Here is a 19,437-nt window from a genome sequence, read left to right on the forward strand (position 1 = left end):
ATTTTAAAGGCCCCCCAAAATTTCAAAAGGGAAGGGAAAAAAGTTGGGGTTTTTTTTTTAAGTTTAAAAAAGGGGGGAGGACCTTTTAAGGGGGTTTTTTTTAAAATTTTTTAAAAATTTTGGAAATGGGAAAAAAAATGGAAAAAGTTTAAATGTTTTATTTTTTGGGGTTTGGGGAAGGGGGAAAAAAGGAAAAAAAAAAAAAAAAAAAGAGGGGGTAAAACAAAAAGGGGGAAAAAAAAAAGGGGGAAAAAAAATATAAAAAGTTTTAAAAAAGAAATAAATAAGAAAGGGGTTTTGGGCAAAGGGAAAATCCCCAAAAAAAAAAAAGGGGGTTTAAAAATAGGGAAAAATTTTTAAGGAGGGGAAAAATTAAAAAAGGAAGAAAAAATAAAGGGGGAAGGGTTAAAAAAAAAAAAAACCCCAAAAAATTTTAAAAAAATTTTTTGGGGGAAATTCGGAAAATTTTAAAATTTGAAAAAAAAAACAAAGCCCTTAAATTTTGGGTTTAAAAAAAAGGGAAAAAAAGGGAAAAAAGGGAAAAAAAAAAATGGGGGTTAAAATTTGGGGGAAAAAAAGGGGAAAAAAAAAAAAGGGGGGTTTCGGACAGTTTTTTAAAAATTTTTTTTCAAAAAAAAAAAAAATTTTTTATTTTAAAAAAATTTTTAAAAGACAAAATACCAAGGGGGAAAATGGAAAAGGGAAAATTTGGGGGTTTAAAAAAGGGGAAAAAGGGGGGAAAAAAGGGCAAAAAAGGGGAAAATTTTGGGGGGTTAAATTTTTTAAAAAAACAGCCCAAAAATTTTTTTTTAAAAAAAGAAAAGGGGGGGATTTCCCCGGGGTGAAAAAAAAGGTTTGGGGGGGGAAAAAAAGGGAAAATAAAGAAAGGGAGGAAAAAATTTCAGGGATGAAGGGGGGGATTGGGAAAAAGGGGAAAAAAATAAAAAAAAAGGAAAAAAAAGGGGGGGGGCAAAAATAAAAAAACCCTTAAAAAAATTTAAAGCCAAAAAACCCGGGAAAAAAAAAAAAAATGAGCCCCCAAAAACGCCCCAAATTTTTTTTTTTTGTAAAATTTTTTTTTTTTAATTTTTTTTGGGGGAAACCCCCGGGGGGTTTGGGGGTTTGGGGGAAACCCCAAAAAAATTTGTCGGTGGTGGGGAAAATAGAAAAAAAAGAAAAAGGGGGGGGCAAAAATGTAAAAGGGAAAATTAAAAAGGGGGCCCCTTTTAAAAAAACCAAAAATTTTTTTTCCCCCCCGTTTATTTTAAAATTTTTTCCCCTTTTAAATCTTTTCCCAAAACCCCCTTTTTTTTTTTTAAAAAACCCCAAAATTTTTTTTAAAATTTTTTTTTATTTTTAAAAAAAATTTTTTTCCCCCCTACGGGCCTAAAAAGGCTTCGGGGGCCCCTAAAATTTTTCCCTTTTCCCCCCCAAAAGGGGGGGGAAAACCCTTTCCAAAGCCCTTTTTGGGGGGGGGGAAATTTTTTTAAAAAAAAACTTTTTTCGTTTTCCCGGGGTTTCCCCGGCTAAGCCCCTTCGGGGTTTCCCCGGGAAAATTTAAGCCGTTCAAACCCTTGGGGGGAAAAAAAGGAGAGGGGGGGGTTTTAAAAGCAACAGGCCCTTTTTCCCCCCCCTCCAAAAAAACCCTTTTTTACCAGAAATTTTAAGTTCAAAAGGGCCCCAAAGGGGGGGCCCCCCCCCGGGCCCCCCTTTCCCCCCCCAGGGTTTTTTCCTTCCCCAGGGGGGTTTTTTTTTTTTTGGGGGGGGGTTTTTTTTTCCCCCGCCCCCTTTTTTTGGGGGGGTTTCCCCGTCCCCTTTTTCCCCCCCCCCCCCCCTTCTCCCGTCCCTTTTCCCCTCAGGGGGCCCCAATGTTTTTGGGGGGAAAAATTCAAAGGGCCCCGGGGAAAGACGGGGCCCCGTTTCGGGGCCCCAAAAAACCCCCCCCCCCCCAAACCCCTCCCGGGGTCGGGGGCCCCCCGGGTCCCTCCCGGGCCGGGGCCCAAATCCTGGGGGCCCCGGGGCCCGGGCTTCGGGAAACCCCCCGCCGGGGTTTTTTAAGAGGGGGGCCCCTTTTGCGGCCTGTTGGTGGCCCCCCCCCCGGGGTTTTCCCCTTTTTCCCCGGGTCCCCCGGGAAAACCCCCCTTTTTTGGGGGGGAAACCAAAAGGGGGGGGTTTAAAAAACCAAAAGGGGTTTAAAGGGGGAAAGGGGGAATAGGGTATTAAAACCCGGGACTACAAAAAGGGGGCCCCCCCCCCATCAACTCCGGGGAAAAAACCCCAAAGGGGAAAATTTTAAAAACCCCCCGGGGGGAAAAAGGGGCCCCCCCCTTAAAAAAAAATTTAAATTTAAATGGCCTTTTTAAACCCCCCAAAGGGCCGGGGAAAAAAAAAAGAAAAAAGTTTTTTTGGGGGATTTTTGGCCCCCCCGATGTCCCTTTTAAAAAAAAACTAGTTTTTTAACGGGGTTTTTTTTTTTTCCCCTTTTTTTTTTTTTTTTATTTTAAAATTTTTTCCGGCGAAAATTTTTTTTTTAAAAAAACCCCCTGGTTTTTAAAAAAAAAATTTTAAAACCTTTTTTAAAGGGGGTTTTTAAAAAAAAAACCCCAAATTTTTTTGGAAAAATTTTTTTTTTCCCCCCGGGTTTTTTTGGGGGGGCCCGGGGGGGGCCCCGGTTTTAAAAATTTTTGCCTTTTTTCCAAAAAAAGGGTTTTTCCCCCCCAAAACCTGGGACCCTTTTTTTGGAAGGGTTTTTTTTTCCCTTCCTGTAAAGTTTCAAATTTTTTTTTTTTTTGGGGGTGTTTTTTTTTTCAGTCCTTTATGGGCCCGGGGCTTTTGGGGGGCCCCCGACCCTTTTAGTTCAAAATTGAGTTTTGAGGTTTTGGGAGCCGGAAAGGTGTTTGGGAAGGCGGGGGGGGGGCACTTTGGGGAAAAACCCCCCCCTTGTCCCTTTTTGGGGGCCAAAAGGGGGTTTTTTAAATTTTTTCCTTTTGGGGGTTTTTACCATGTTCAGTTGGGGGTTTTGGGGGGTTTTAGAAATGGGGCCCTGGTTTATTGGGGGGGTTTTGGGGGGGATTTGGGGGGGAGCAAAGGTTCAGGTTCTGGGTTTGGGGGGGTTTTTGAAAAGGGCCCCTTTGGGTTTGGGGTACGAGGGGGTTAAGGGTTGGGGATTGGGGGTTCCAGGGAATTTTTGAGGGTTTATGGGTAAAGGGGGGTTTGGGGGTTAAAAAGGGGGGGTGGAAAGGGTGGGGAAAAAACCCAAAAAAAAAAAAAAGGTTTGGTTTTTTTTGGGGTTTTTAAAAAATGTTCCCCTTTCTTCCCTTTGAAATTTTTTCCAAAAAAAATTTTTAAAATTTTTGGGGGGGGCTTGGGGGGGGAAAAAAAAAAGGAAGGGGGGTTAAATTTAAAAAGGAAAGGGGTTTTTGGGGGGGTTTTTTTAAAAAGGGAAAAAAAGGGGGTTTATTACGAATTTTGAAGGGGTTTTGGAAAACCCTTAAAAAAAATAAAATTTTAAAGTGTTTTCCCCGGGGTAAAGAAAAAAATTTTTTAAAAAAAGGGTTTATTTTGGAAAAGGGGAAGGGAAAAAGGAAAAAAAAGGGGGAAAAAAAGGGGGAATAAAAAAAAATGGGGAAATTTAAAAAAAGGGGGCTTTAAATTAAAACCCCAAATTTTTAAAAAAAAAAAGAAAATTTGGGATTGGTTTAAAAGGGAAAGGGGGAAAAAAAGGAAGGGGAAAAAATGGGAAAATTTGAAATTGAAAAAGGGGAAACCGAAAAAAGAGATATTTTTTAAAAAAAATTTTTGGGGGGGGAATTAAATTTTTTTAAAAAAAAAAGAAAAAAATTTTTTAAAATTTGGGGGGTTTTGGGGGGAAAAAAACTAAAAAAAAAAAATTTTTTTGGGGGGGGGGAAAAAAAAGGAATTTAAAAAAAAAAAGGGGAAAAAAAAAAAGAAGGGGGAAAAAAAGGGGGTTTAAAAACAAGAAAGAAAAGGGGGTTTTTTTAAAAAAAGCCCCTTTTAAAAAAAAATTTGGCATAAAAGGGGGTTTAAAAAAAAAGAAAAAAAGGGGCCCTAGGGGGAAAGGAAAAGGGAAAAAAGGAAAGGGGAAAGGTTTGGGGGGGATTGAAAAAAGGGTGGGGGAAAAAAATTTCGGAAAAAAGGGAAAAGAATTAAAAAAAAGGGGTTTCCCAAAAAAATTTTAAATTTAAAACCGGAAAAAAAAACCCAAAAGGGTTTTAAAATTTAGTTTTTTTTTCCCGGGGAAAAAAATTTGGGGTTTTTTTAATTTAAAAAATAAAAAGAAACCCAAAAATTTTTCCCAAAAAAAAAACTTTTGGGGTTTGGGGGGGTTTAAAAAAAAAGAAAGATTTCCCCCCTGAAAAAGAAATTTAAAAAATGAAAAAAAAAAAACCCCCAAAAAAAAGGGGAAAAAAAAAAAAACAGGGAAACCCCGGGGGGGGGGTTTTGGCAAAAGGGGGTTTTCCCCCCCCCGGGGAAAATTTTTTGGGGGAAAAAATTTTAAAGCTTTTTTTTTAAAAAAAATTTTCCCCCCAAAGGGTTTTTTTTCCCCCCCCTTTTTTTTTTTTTTTTTTAAAAAAAGCTTTTTTTTCCCCCTTTTTTGGGGGCCCCCTTTTTTGTCTCCCCCCCCCTTTTTTTTCCCTTCCCTTTAAAAGGGGGGGAAGGGGTTTTAGGGGTCCCCGGGCCAAAAACCCCCCCCTTTCGGGGGGAAAAAAAGGGGGGGTTTAGAAAAAAAGCTCCCTTCCCGGAAACCCCGTTTCAAAGGGGGAAAAGGCCGGCCCTTCCTTTTTGTGCCCCAAAAGGGGCCAAAAGGGGGCCCCCCCTTTTTTAAAGGACCAGGGGGGCCCCCCCCCCTCGGGCCAGGGTTTTTTTTTCCCCTTTTTTTTTTTTTGGGGGGGGGCCCCCCTTTTTTCTTTTTGTTGTTCGGGCCCCTTGGGCCCCGCCCCCTCTTTCTCTCACCCAAAAAAATTTTGGGTTTAAAGGGGGGTTTTTTTATGGAATTAAAAATTTTCCAAAACCCCCCTTTTTTTCCCCCCCCCCCTTTTGGCCCCCCCCCAAAAAGGGATTTAATGAAAAGACCCGGGGCCCCCGGGCCCCCCGGGTTTAAAAAAACCCCCCCCCCCCATTTGGGGGGGGGTGGGTTAAAAGGGGCCCCCGGGGCTCTCCCCCCGGGGGGGCCCCTTTTTTAAAACCCCCTCCTTTTTTTTGGGGGGCCCCCCGGGGGGGCCGGTTTTAAAACAAATCCCCCCCTCCCCCTTTTTAAAGGGGGGGGGGGGCGGGGCCCCGGGGGGACCGGGGGGTTTCCTTTAAGGGGTTTTTTTTATTTCTCCCCCCCCTAAAATTTAATTTTTTTTTCCAAAAAAAGGCCCCAAAAAACCCAAAAAACCCCCCTTTTTTTAAAACCCACGATGGGGGGGTTTTTTTTAAGGGCCCCTGGGGTTTTGGGGGGGGAAAAGGGTTAAAGGGGCCCCCCCAAACAAATTCACCGGGGTTACGGGCCCCCCTTTTCCCCCCCAAAAAACCCAATTTTTGGGGGGGGCCCCCCCTTTTTTTTTTTTCCCCCCCCCCTTTTTTTTTTTTTCTTTGGGTTTTAAACCTTTAAATAAAAGGGGTTTTTTAAAATTTTTCCCCCCGCCCCAAATTTTTTTTACCCCCCCCCCAAAAGAAAAAATATAATTTTTAAAAAGTTTTTCAAGGGCCCCTTTTTAAAAAAATTTAAAAACCCAATTTTTTCTTTTAATTTAAACCCCGGGTGGGGAAACCCCGGGGGGAAAAAAAAAAACCCCAAAAAAAATTTTTCCGGCCAAAAATTAAATTTTGGGTTTTCCCTAAAAAGGGGGTTTTTTAAAATTTAAAATTTTTAAACCCCCAAAATTTTTTTTTTTCCCTTTTTTTGTTCTTTTTTTTTTTTGGATTTTTGGGGGGGTTTTTTGGGGGGGGGGAAAAAAAAAAAAAAAATTGGGGTTCGGTGCCCGGGGGTTTTTTGGGGGGCCCCCCAAAAATTGGCTTTTTCGAGAACCCCCCTTTTCCCCGGGGGGCCCTTTTTTTCCCCTTTTGGGGGGGGCCCCTTTTTTTTGGTTTTTCCCCGGGTGCCCCTTTTATTCAAACTAATTTTTTTGTTCAATTTGAGGGTTTTTGGGGGAAAATTTTAAAAAAAGGGGGGCGTTAAAGGGGGTTCCTTTGGGTTTTTGGGGGACAAAACCCCCTGTTTTAGTGATCCCTTTTGGCGGGGGGGGGCCCCTTTTGGGTTTTTTTTTTCCCGGGGCGATTTTAAAAAAAAAAGGGCATTTTGGGGTTTTTAAAGTATTTTGGTTTGGGGGATTGGGAAAGGGGGAAAAATTCAGGATTTGGGGGAAGGGCTTTTGGGGTTTGGTTTGGGAAAAAATTTTTTTTTTTGAAAGTTTTTAAGGGTTTTGGGGGGGGTTTTTGTTTTGTGTTTTTTGGGAAGGGAAAAAAGAATATGAAATGGGGGAAAGGGGGTTTTTAAAGGGGGGAAGGGGCCTTTAAAGCAAAGGGGGGGGTTTTGGTTGGGCTTTTTTAAAAAGTTTTAAACAAAACCCCCCTAAAGGGGCGGTTAATTGGCCGGGGGGCTTTTGGGAGGGTTTTTTTTGGGGGTTTTGGAATCATTTTGGGGAAGGGGGAAAAGGAAAAAAGGGATGGGAAAAAATTTTTAAAAGGAGGGGAAGGGGAAAAAAAGGGGGGAAAAAAAAAAATTTTAGCCTTTCCCAAAGAAAAAATTATTTGGGGAATTTAAAAAAATTTTTTTTTTTGGGTTTTTTCCCCCAAAAAAAAAAGGGGGAAATAAAGAAAAAAAAAGGGGGGTTTTTAAAAATTGGAAAAGGGGGGAAAAGGGGAAAAAATTTAAAAGAAAGGGGGAAAGAAAAAAAGCAATTTTGGGGATTAAAAAATTTGGGGGAAAAATAGAAACCTAAAAAAACCCCCAAAAAGGTTTTTTTAAAAGAAATTTTTGGGGAAAAAATTTTAAAAAATTTTTGGGGGAATGGAAAAAAAAAAAGAAAAAAGGGAAAAATTTAGGGAAAGGGGGGGGAAAAAAGAAGGGAGTTTTTTAAACAACCAAGTTTGGGAATAGGGTTTAAAAAAAAAAAGGTTTTAAAAAAAAAAAAGGGGTTTAAAAAAATTTAAAAAAAAGGGAAAAATTTGGGGGCCCCCCAAAGAAAAAAGAAGGGGTAAAAAGGAAACCCGGGGGGGAAAGGGGGGTTTAAAAGGGGAAAAAAGGCGAAATTTTTGGGGGAAAAAAAAAAAAAAAAGGGGGGGGGTTAAAAAAAAGGGGGTTTTTTTTCCCCAAAAAAAAAAAAATTTAAAAACCCCAAAAAAAATTTTTTTTGGGGGTTTTTTAAAAAAAGGGAGGGTCGGGGGGGTTTTTTTTTTTTTTTTTGAAATTTTAAATTTTTTGGTTTTTTATACCCCGGGGGGGGGTTTTTTCCAAAAAAAATTTTCCCCCCTTTTTTAAAAGGGGGGAAATTAAAAAAATAAAGGGAGTTTCAGGGGAAATAAAAAAGGGGGTGGGGGGGGGGTTTTAAAATGGGATAGGGGGAAAAAAACAAAACTAAGTTAAAGAAGGGGGGGGGAAAAAAATTTGGGGGGGGGAAAAGGGGAAAGTTTAAACCCCTGGAAAAAAAAAAAAGGGTTTCCCAGGGGGGAAAAAAAAAAAAAAAGTAAACAAAATTTTGGGGGTCCGGGAAGGGGGGGGGTTTTTTTTTTTTTTTTTCCCCCGGCCCCTTTTTTTTTTTTTTTTAAAAAAAGGGGTTTTTTTTCCCCCCCCTCTTTATTTTTTTTTTTTGGGGTTTAAAACCCCTTTTTCCCGAAAATTGGTGATAAAAAAATTTTTTTTTGGGCCCCCCCCCAAACCCCCCCCAAAGGGGATTTTTTTTTAAAAAAAAATTTTTTTTTTTTCCCCTTAAGGGGGGCCCCAATCAGGGTTTTCCCTTTCCCCAACCCCCTTTCCCCTTTGCCTCCCCAAGGGGAAAAAAGGGAAGGGGCTTAACCGGGGCCCCCACCCGGGCCTTTTGGGGGGGTTTCCCCCGGGGGGGCCCCCCCGGGGGCCCCCCCGGCCTTTCCCGGGCCAGGGGGCCCCGGGTTTTTTGGGGGGGCCCCGGGGCCCCTTTGCCCCCCCCCCTTTGGGGTGGGGGGAAAAAAAACCCCCCCCCTCCTTCCCCGGGGAAAACCCCTTTTTTTTTTTTAAACCAGTCTTTTTGGGACTTTTATTTCCCCGGGGGGCCCCCCGGGGCCTAAGGGGCCCCCGCCCTCCCCCTGGGTTTGGGAAGCCCCTTTTGGGGGAAAAAGGGGGGCCCCCCTTAAAACCCCCCTTTTTTTGGGGGATTTTTTTTGGGGAATTTTTTTTTAAATTGGGGTTTTTTCCCTTTTTTTTCGGGGGGCCCCTAAGCCTTTAAACCCCCCCCCCCCCGGGGTTTTTTCGGGGTTTTAGGGGGCGAGGTTTCCCTTAGGCTTTTGGGGGGGGGCCTCCCCTTAAAGGGCCCCCCCAAACCTTCCCCGTTGGAGGGGAAAAAGTGAGGGAAAACCCCCTCCCGGGGGAGCCCGGGCCCAAACCCCCCCCCCGGGGATTTTTGGGGGGGGCGGAAAAAAAAAGGGGGGGGGAAAGGTAACCCCCCGTCCCGGGGGGAGGAGGGGGGAATTTTTGGCAGTCCCCAGGCCCGGTTTTGGGGGGGAAAAAAAAGAGAAACCCCCCCCCCCGGGGGGGATTTTGGGAAAAGGGGGGTGATTTTTAGGGGGGTTTAAAAGGTTGATTTAAAAAAAATTTGGGGCGGGTGGGATTTTCCCAGGGGGGAAGCCTCCAGCCCAGTCCTACCCCTCCTGTTTCTCTTCCAGCCAATAAGCTCCAGCGATGGGTGGCTGGTTTGCATAAGAGCGAGGTGCACCTTGGGGTTGCTAGTGAAACCTGTCTAATCAAGGTGGTGAGGTCGGTGCAACCCCAACATCCGGTCACGGTGCACACGGGCGCCTGGGCAGCAGCTAGCTCCCAGCATGCGCGCTCCGAGGCCAAAAAAGCCCGAAGGATCCCGAAGAAGCCCGGGAGCCGGCGACCGAGGACTGTGCTGGGGAAAACCTCCCGCTGCCGAGCGATGAAGCCGAGGAAGTGGGAGGATGAGCGCCGGGCTGTACAACTCATACTTACCTGGCAGGGGAGATACCATATGGTTCTTTTCTGTCAGGTGTAGGGAGCGCCCCACGGCCTTGGATCCAGAGCAGGGTAGGTTGGCACGTCCACCACCTTGTTTTTCTGCTTCCCTTGGTGCGCGGCGATTTCATTTTTAGGAGAAAGATGGCGGAAATGGTGGTTCCCAGCGGGTCAAATGGAAGAATGCGATTTGGGAGAGAAGAGCAGACGGAACTTGGAGTAGGAGAAGGAAGATGGGCAACACGGATTCCAATCGAGGGAAAGGAGAAAGGTGTTATGTGCGTTTCGAGCTGAAAAAGGATCAGATGTAGCGAAAAGAGTTCTAGCAGAGAGGTCCTGCAAAAGGCGCTTGAAATTCTCCCCTGGTGAGATTGAATTTTTATTTGCATTTCCAGGGAAAACTACGTGCCTAGTAGTAGTAAAGACAAGGTTTTTATACGACAAATGTTTGCGAACTGTAGAGAGGGAGAAGGAGGTGAACTTGATTTTGGACAAATTTTTGATTATTCCATTGAGTGACAGACTTGATAAAAAAGTAAACGTTATAATGTATACAGAGAAAGTCAAGTTACAAGACATTTCAACATGGTTGCTACAGTATTGTGAGGTAAAGAGTAGTATGCAGATGATGGATGAAGATGGTATTAAGAATGGGTTGTATAAATTTGATGTGAATTTAAAAAAAGAGAATAGTACAGATCGGGTGATACATTTGCCTCCCGTCATACAGATAGGAATAGTAAGAGGACATGTGTTCTATCCTGGCCAGCCTCAAGTATGTAGGAGGTGTGGTAGAGAAGGCCATAAAGCCATGGAATGTAGAGTGATAAAATGCCGCAATTGCAAAAGAAGAAGGGCACAGCACCAGGGAGTGTAGAAAAAATATAATATGTAATTTATGTGGACAGGAAGCACATACCTTTAAGGATTGCCCGGTCTCATATGCAAATATGGTAAAAATGAATAGAACGGACAGAGTAATAGCATTGCTGGACGAGGAGTCCCTAAGAGGAGAAGGAAATGGAAGAAAGGCAGAGAGGAGGAATACTAGGGAGTGAAAGGAGAACATATGGCAAATGAAGAGCCAGAAAATCGACAGATGGAAGGAGAGAGGAAGAAGAAGAAGAGATAAAGAGTAGTAGAGAGAATGATATTTTGAAATTTATGGAAGATAAGACAGTAAAGGAAAAAGTCGAAGGAAGAATCGAACAATATTCGCAGGATATACTCTTCCATACGGAAGAAATTATGGAAATTTTGAATGGCGCTGTAGTTCTAGGTCAATCACCCCCAAAGGCTATGAAAGAAGATATAGGGTTGGAGGAGATAAAAGAGAATATGGGGGAAATGCAAATCAACCCCATGTTACAAAGGAAACGGGGCCCTGAACTATTATCGCCAATTAATCCTAGGAAGGCGGAGGAAATTGAGGTAATGGGCCAAGAATGGGGGACAATACCCTCCTTTGTGGAAACAAAAGACATGGAAGGGTTCCTGTCTACGACAGGAATGAAAGGAGTGGAAGAGTGGAAAATTGAGAAAAAAGGTGCAAAAAAAGTTAAAAAAAATGTAATAGGAATAAATAGGGGGAAACCAGGAGAAGAGGTAGAAAAAACTACCGGGAAGAAAAAATAAAAGTTAAAATAGTTACAATAAATGTAAGAAGTATTAAGAGAAAGGAGAGGGAGAAAAGTAATTTTCTCCTTTCTGAAAGAAATTAAAGCAGATATTTTTTGTTTACAAGAATGTAGTTTGCCACATGAAACATCATATGAAAGATATGCAGAGGACTGGAAAGAAGGAAGGGCAATATTTTCAGGAACAAATGAGAATAAGAATGCTGGTTTGGCAATTCTAATAAAGAACCAAGAAATAGAAATTAAACAGATAGAAGAAATTGTCAAAGGGAGAATAATAAAAAGTAGAATTGTCAAAGGGAGAATAATACGATGAAGTTAATCAATATATATGGCACCAACAATCCCGGTACAAAGAATGGAGATCCTAGAAACCTTAGAAATAAACATGGTAAATGAAAATAATTTAATAGTGGTGGGGGATTTAAACTGTTCAGGAGAGCATAAAAAGACAAGCAGATAGAACAACCAAAAACTAAAAAGAAATTATGAAGGACCTTCTAAATGGTTGATGTGTACAGTAAACTAAAAGGTGAAAAACAAGGGTGCACGCGGAGAGGGACATGGACAGAAAACTTCCCGCATCGATTATGTTTTCATAGATAAAAATTACAAAGCAATGGATTGTTATTTGAAGCCTGTATTTTTTTCAGACCACAGCATATTGGTAGTAGAAGTGGAAAGGAGTGAGTGATGATGAGATCAGAGACTTCCAATGGAAGTTAAATATAAAAATGCTAGAGGACAAGAAGATAAGAGAGGAGTATAGCCTAATAATATTATAATGGATGGACAACTTTAAAAGAATGGTGTGTGACACAAGGAGCGTGGTGGGAGTTAATGAAGGGAAACACAAAGGAATTTTTCCAAAAAACGGGCAGAGAATGGAGAAAAAAAGAGAAGGAAGAAATCAAAAGATTGCAGGAAAATCTTGAATTAGAGTACAGTACAGAAAATCATAATGAAGTAGAGATAAGGATTATAAAAGAAGAACTAGAACAATTATTTAAGAAGAAAGAAGAAAAAATAAAATTCCAAAGTAGAGTTAGAGAACAAGAAGAAGGAGAAAAGTGTTCCAGATACTTTTTTAAGAAAATAAAAGGAGAGGAAGAAAAATTCAAGAATGGAAGAAATGATGGATAAAAATGGAGATATTAAAAAAGGAACTAATGAAATAATGGAAATAGTTTTAACTCAATATAAAGAAGTGTATGGGAAAAAGAGATTGATAATGAGCACATCGACAAAATAGAGAAGACAATAGATCGATTTTATACAGAAGAACAAGGGAAAAAGGATGTGTCAAGAAATTACAATGGAAGAAGTTGCAGCAGCGGTTAAACTGTGCAGCAGAGGGAAAACACCAGGGATAGATGGATTACCAATTGAATTTTATTTGACATTTTGGGAAATTTTAAAAAATGATGTACATGCCCTGTTTTTGGAAATTTTAAAATCTGGAGAAATGACAAATACAATGAAAAGTGGAGTGATAACGCTTATTCCCAAGCAGGACGACAAAAAGGACGTTAAAAACTGGAGGCCAATTACTTTGCTTTGTCAAGATTATAAAATATTGACAAGGGTCTTGGCAAACCGATTAAAAGAGTATGTCAGTGATATAATAAAAGAAGAGCAGGCATGTGTGGTACAGGAGAGGAGCCACAGAAAGTGTGTGTGTAATAAGAGATTGTATTAGCGTAATGAAAGACAAAAATTTAGATGTAGGAATAATCAACCTAGATTTGGAAAAAGCCTTTGATGAGGTAGCACATAAATACATCTGGAGAGTTCTGAAAAAATGAGAGTTCCAGAAGAATTTGTAAGATGGCTAAAGGTGATATATAATGGAATAGGCAGTAAAATAAAAGTGAACAATAGGTTGACAGAAGAAATAAAAGTAGAATGTGGAGTACGGCAAGGGTGTCCGTTGTCAGCAGTGCTGTTTGTGTTGAGCATTGAGCCATTGCTGAACATGATCAGAAATGACAAAAATATAAGAGGGATTGAGCGTGCCGGGAAGTGGAGGGCAGCAAATTAAATTGTTTGCATACATGGATGATGTCACAGTAATGATAAGGGATGCTTGGAGTGTAAAACAAGTAATTGAGCACACTGAAAGTTTTTGTAGGGCCTCAGGGTCAAATTTAAACCTAAAAAAATGTGAATGTAGGTTATGGGGAAAATGGAAAGAAAAACCAGAAGAAGAGATAAGGACTTACGGATAAAGCAAAAATACTTGGAATTAACTTTGGAGATGTCAAGACAGAAAAGGAGGAATGGAGAGGAATGTTAAAAAAGATCAGTCAAAAAATAGGATTTTGGAGCTTAAGAAAGTTGACAATGGAAGGAAAAACGTTGCTTGTTAAGGCAATTATCCTGCCCAAATTGACATACTTAGCCACGGTGTTTTTTCCACCACGGAAAATTTTGAAAAAAATAATAAGAACTTGTTTTGTATTTCTATGGAATTCAAAGTGTGAAAAAATGGCTAGAAAAAAGGTAAAAAAGACCAAAGAAAACGGAGGTAAAGGATTTCCAGATATTGAAAAGGAGTTGGAACTAAAATATACAGCAACAGTGGTAAATATGGCAATAAATAAAAGAGGAAATTTGGCGGATATGATGAGATATTTACTAGGGACAGAACTAAGAAAAATGAAACTGTTAAAAATAACTAATAATAGACCTGTGCTGAATGTTAAAAACATTATAAGATTATAGAAAAATGTTTACAAAGATATGAATGGGAGGGAGGAGATTCAAAAATGTGGGGGAACAAAAGAGAATTAAAGAAATACATAGGGAAAAGGAAACAATGAGGAAAATTCAAGAACTTACGGAGGAGCAAGTAAGAAAAATGTGGCAACAAACGTCAAATAAAGAATTAACAAATAGACAAAAAGATTTGGGGTGGATGGCAGTAAATGAAATTTTATCAACAAATACAGTTATGTACAAAAGGAGAGTGGTTAAAAGTAAAATGTGTCCAAGAGACAATTGTTTAGAAGCAGAGACTGCAGAGCATGTGTTCTGGAACTGCAGATATGCACAAGAGGTGTGGAGACACGTGGGAAGGGAATGGAAAGGGACTTGGGGTTGGAAGAAATTACAAAAGAAGGGGTACTATATGGTTTGGTAGGAAAGGAGCCGAAATGAAAAAATGGCAATAAGGAAATGGAAAATGGTTAGTGTCATAAAAGAAAATATGTGGTGGTGGAGGAATGAATTGGTAATACATAACAAGAAAAATAACAATACAAAGACTGTTACAGAGATGTGAAAAAGAGAGACGGGAGGAATGGAAGATAAAAAGAAGAAGTTGAAAGGAATAAAAAGTACATAGAAAAAGAGACTTTCAGAAATGTGAAAGACATATAATGGAAGAATGGAGGATCAGGGAGAAAAAAAGTGAACAAGAACAGACCCTAATAGAAAAAAGGTAAAGAATTTTTGAGATTATATTTATTGGGAGGAAGGGGGGTGAACTATATATATATATATATATATATATATATATATATATAAAATAATAATAAATAAATAAGCACGTGTGGGGAAAGGTGGTGGATAACAGTAAATTAGCAAATGGGCCAAACTTTGTGTGTGTGTGCTCAAAGCTAAGACAAAGTAAAATTAAATGTAAATGAAAAAAGGACAAGCAAAACAGTGTTTGTCTTAAGTAATGGAATTTAGACAGGAAAAAAAAAAAAAAAAAAAGGTTCTCCCAGGGCGAGGCTCATCCATTGCACCTGGTGTGTTGACCCTCGCGATTTCCCAAATGCGGGAAAACTCGACTGAGCATAATTTGTGGTAGTGGGGACTGCGTGTTCGCGCTCTCCCTGATAGTCCTGGTTCAAAAACAGACTGAAAACATGCGTTTCAACTTATGGAAGTGGTGCTTGGGCGATTGTGAAGCAGGAGCCTGTGTGACAACGGCTCTGGAGCTTTAAGCAATAAATAAAGAAGTTCCAAAAATCAATCAATCAATCTGTCTGTCTGTCCATTTATTTATTTATTTATTTTAAGGACCCCGCCCCCTAGAAAAATGATAATAAAAATAATATTAATTTAAATTAACTAATCAATGTATTTATTTATCTTAAGGACCCCCCCCCACATAATAAAATAATAATATAAATAATCATTCATTATTTTTAGTGCCTCTTTACTGATTTTAAGCCGCTTTTCTTGCTGCCAAGAGCCCAGCTTCTGACACGGGTGGAAGGAGGAAAAGAAAAAGACGAGGTGAAGGGCGACTCCTACTGGCAGAAAGGCAAAAGCTTACAGCACTCGGTATTCACAGGCGGTCTCCCATCCAAGTACTAACCGAGCCCGATTCTGTTTAGTTTCCGAGATCGGCCGTACTCAGAGTGGTATGGCCGTAAACGATGACTGCTTGGTTTTCTCTTCCCAAATAGGCAACTGTGGAAGCCCCTCTTTTCTATCATACGACATCCCTATGTTTTTTTTCTCTCCTTCCCCTGTCTTTCTTCATTTTTTTTTGCCATTCTTTGAAATTTTCGGAATGTCTTTGAATTTACAATGTACGTTGTCCTTCATGCTGATCCCCTTCTGTCGGCTCTCGCCGCCCATTTACTGTAATATACTCGTATAAAATGGTTACGCCGTCCGCCACTCTTCTTCAGTTTCTGTAATTTTTTTTGGGTGGTTAATTTGCAATCAATGTCAGTTTGTCGTACCAAGTGTAAAACTAAGGGGAGCAGACAGGGCTTTTGCAGATGCTGCCCCTCGCCTGTGGAACTCTTTTAGCTCATCACATAAAGGAGTCGTCACAATTAAAGAATCATTTCTATTAACTTTGCATTCCAGACTTTAGTAATACTGATAGTTTCATCATTGTACATTATGTAACATTACTTCTGTTTATTATTTATGTTCATATATTTTAATTATTTATGTTAGTTGTTTTTTCTTTTATTCTGTTATTGTAGCACTTTGGCCACAGCATTCCTGTATGTTGTTTTAAATGTTCTATATAAATAAATTGACATTGACATTAACATTGTTGCTTCTGTTACAGGGCATTTGCTTTAGGGTTCTCAAATGGCAGGGCGAATTCGAGCGATGCGCCATCTTTTGAATGCAAAATGAAGTGCATTGAATTTTCATGCAGTACATAGAACTTTGACAGAGGTCGAATCGCTGAAAACGCCCAACAGAATGTAACTGCCTGACACACAAACAGGCTGACACTTCCAGTAAAAAAAATCTTAATTAAACAAAAGATCAGTAACGGCATTTATACAACAGTTAAAAATAAAACTGAATATCACTGCAGAAAAAAAGAATCAATTGCCTTCAAAGCAAAACAAATAATTTCTGTAAAGAAGCCCCCACGCTGTTGGGAGCTCTAGACACCGAGAGGAAGAACACCTGGCGTGGGCGCTCGCACACGGCAGCAAAGCACCATCGGGAAGACCTGCGTCGAGGCCGCGAGTGATCTGTGGCAGCCCTGGGTACACGTTCGAGACTTGAGCCGGTGCTTGCTCTCCTTTGATGCCACTGTGGATTGCACTTTAGCAAGGACACGAGGTTGCTGGTCCTTTCTGGACGATGCTCCCTATTATGTTGCAGGCCTCTGTCTGAAGAGCCTAACACGAGATCTATCTGTCTCATCTATCCATCCATCCATGAGGAGGAACTGGGAACAGGGGTGGTCTTTCAGTTTTTTCTGATTGGTTAAGCACATTTTTTGTAACTATTGGCTATTTTTACTAAACTCTCTACACACAAATAAGAAAAACCTTTCACCCAATTGTCAAAACATTGTAATTCTCTTGCAAAAGGAAACACAGCTAGATTAACTCTTCACACCCTTCGTAAAATGGTGTTTTCGACAGTGTTGTGCACACACAAGCCATCTACTAAGCACTACAATGCGCCAACTGCACACTGATGGTATGAATACAAACACATCTGGCTTTTTGCTTTCTCTGTGTACAGATGTCAATTTGAGGTCATACTTTGTCATAGTGTCATGTAAACATACAAGGATCCAAACTTCAAGTATTGGTGTTTATTCTCACTCATCAAAACCAAAACAAAGTCAGAACACAAAATAGTAATTTCACAAAAAAAGGAAAAAAAAGACAATCAGCCTACATCATGTCGATTTCTGGGTCCGGCCACAAAATCTCGCCACATCTCATGCGATCCTCCAGTCCAAGCTGCACCATGGAAAATGTCTCCTTGAATACCGCATCCAGGCCTGACATGATGCCTGGTCAATATCTCCACATGCCTCCATTGCCTGTAAAAGGGCTACCTGTTGATGAGGATGACGGTCCATGACACTTTCCAGCCAGGCAGAGAAGAACTCCTCGGGATGGGATTTATAGTTTTTGCCCAGTTGTTTTGAACACATTTTGCAAAATCACATTGTGCCAAAACTCTAAACACAAGTAAGCATGACACAACACTGGGAAATATACCATCTACATCTGTGCCAAATTGAAACTCTACTCCCCAAACCTAAATTCTGCTATCAAAACTCAACATTCCTTTTGTCAAATGTAACTCTGTTGACAAAATGACACATACTTGCATCATATGCAAAACACTATCAGATCAGAGGAAAACACACTAGTCTACTTTATATAAAAACATTGCAGTCTTTGATTTTCACTGTTTATTCAGAAGGTATATTTTCAGGAGACATATTTTCAAAACAACCAAAAAGCAAATAGGCCTACTCAATATTGTGTACATTGCAGCACTGTACATTGCAGTACCATGAATTCAGATAAAGCTAAAAAAAAAAACAATAATACAGTAATAGAAAACACTATACTATAAACACAAAAGATCATGATAATTGTGCATACGCGGCTCATGGATCCCGCTGTTCGTTGGGTTCTGGCGTTAGGATCTCATCGACATCGCTAAATGTCTTCCCGCTTAGGCACCGGGAAATATCCTGTTGCATGTCGAAACCATCCATGGATTGCTGTCACCTGAATGTCACCGCAGGCCTGTTCCATTGCCTGCAGAAGAGGCATGCGGCATGTGGTTGGCGGGTCATATACATGCCATCTCCAAGCCGTAAAAGAATTCCTCTATAGGGTTTAAAAATGGCGAGTAAGGGGGCAAGTATACCACTTCAAATTGATTGTGGTTGGAGAACCAGGCCTGGACCAGAGCAGCCCGATGGAAACTGACATTATCCCATATCACCACAAACCTGGGCTGATCTGGTCTGTTCTGTACAACTATATTATGGAGAGCATCTAGAAATGTGAGTATATGTTGGCTATTGGTATGGACGTAGTTTTGCATGATGATGCAGAAGCCTTCAAAGGCTTATGGTATGCACACAACGTGATATTTCCCAAGGCTGCCCTGATCGCGCACAATTGCCCTTTGGTACAATTATATTACGACACTCGGCCGCCTTGAGGTCCGCATGGCCTCTTTGACCTCCTCCTCCTCCTCTTCCTTCTTTCCTCTTGCTCTCCCTCCATCCATGCTTTGCAAAGTTTTTGAAATGGCTGAACTGAGGGCTTTTTAGTAGTTGGTTAATTAGTGCTCAGTTTTGCAAGTAAGTGCGCCTTCAGGTGTGTATTTGAGTGGTTGTACAATTACCCGATGTGTTTTGTATTTTGGATACATGTGTTTTCCAAATGGCACCCTGAGATTTCATTTTGAACAAAGTGTTCTGTATGTATGAAATAGAGTGTAGTATGCAGGACCATGTGTTGCATAAAGGAGCAGTAAGTGTTGCATAATTGTAACTAGAGTGCAAAGCAGTGTTTTGTGTAAGGTATGGTACATGTGAGTTTGAGGTATGGTAACAAAAGCTTCAAGTTGTACATTTTTAGTCTAAGCATGGGTCTATAGTGTTCAAGCAACGGGCAAAAACTGTAAGAATGGAGAGTATGGAGGGAGGTTGAGTGCCATGAAGGATGGGTGGTCTGTAAACCAGTTGCGGACCAAAGCAGCCCTGCTGAAACTCAACATTGTCCCTATGATGACATATCGGGTATGCTCTGGTCTCTGAACAGTGAGCATGCCGCGTAAGGTGTCCAGGAATGCAATAAATGTGTGCAGTGTTGTATGGGCCTATGGTTGCATGATGGTGAACAACACCATTTTGGCTTATAGCTGCACACATGGTTATGTTACCACCACGCTGTCCTGGGACATTGATGATGGCATCGGTGTCCAATAATGTTCCTGCCACGCCTCCTGGTTTTACTGAGGTTAAACTGGCCCTCATCTACAAAAAGTAGCTCATGTCCCATTGGCATCTGCTTCTAGTTCCATCTCTCTCTGGACAAGACAAACAAATGCAACACATCAGGCCCATGCACAGCACTACAGTATGCACTTCCAAATTCAGAACCAATGACACTAGATAGCTTACCTGCACATAGTCATATCGCAGTTGCTTTACACATTCTGTGTTTCTCTCGAAGGAACTCTGTAAATTTGCTTCATTCTCATCTCTGTGGGCCAAGTATACCATTCTAGTGCAGAAATGCTTGCACTGTGTATATTTTGAAAGATGGTGTCATTATCAATTGCGCGCTTGCTATTTCGCAAGAGTCTTATTGCATTATTGGCAATCACCATGTTCACTTCATTGGCTCTCTTTGCTCTGGAGTG

General features: G+C 40.8%; 1 non-coding gene and 1 pseudogene across 1 annotated transcript; one reads left to right on the top strand and one right to left on the bottom strand.

Annotated features, from left to right (window-relative positions):
* Positions 1-14,497: 14,497 nt before the first annotated feature.
* LOC120520904 lies at positions 14,498-14,654 on the top strand. Its single transcript, XR_005631901.1, has one exon. It is a non-coding gene; the product is annotated as a U1 spliceosomal RNA (small nuclear RNA).
* Positions 14,655-15,090: 436 nt separating this feature from the next.
* LOC120520903 lies at positions 15,091-15,199 on the bottom strand (annotated as a pseudogene).
* Between the last annotated feature and the right edge of the window lie 4,238 nt (positions 15,200-19,437).

This window comes from Polypterus senegalus, unplaced genomic scaffold (assembly GCF_016835505.1).
Source record: "Polypterus senegalus isolate Bchr_013 unplaced genomic scaffold, ASM1683550v1 scaffold_970, whole genome shotgun sequence".
Taxonomy (NCBI): domain Eukaryota; kingdom Metazoa; phylum Chordata; class Cladistia; order Polypteriformes; family Polypteridae; genus Polypterus; species Polypterus senegalus.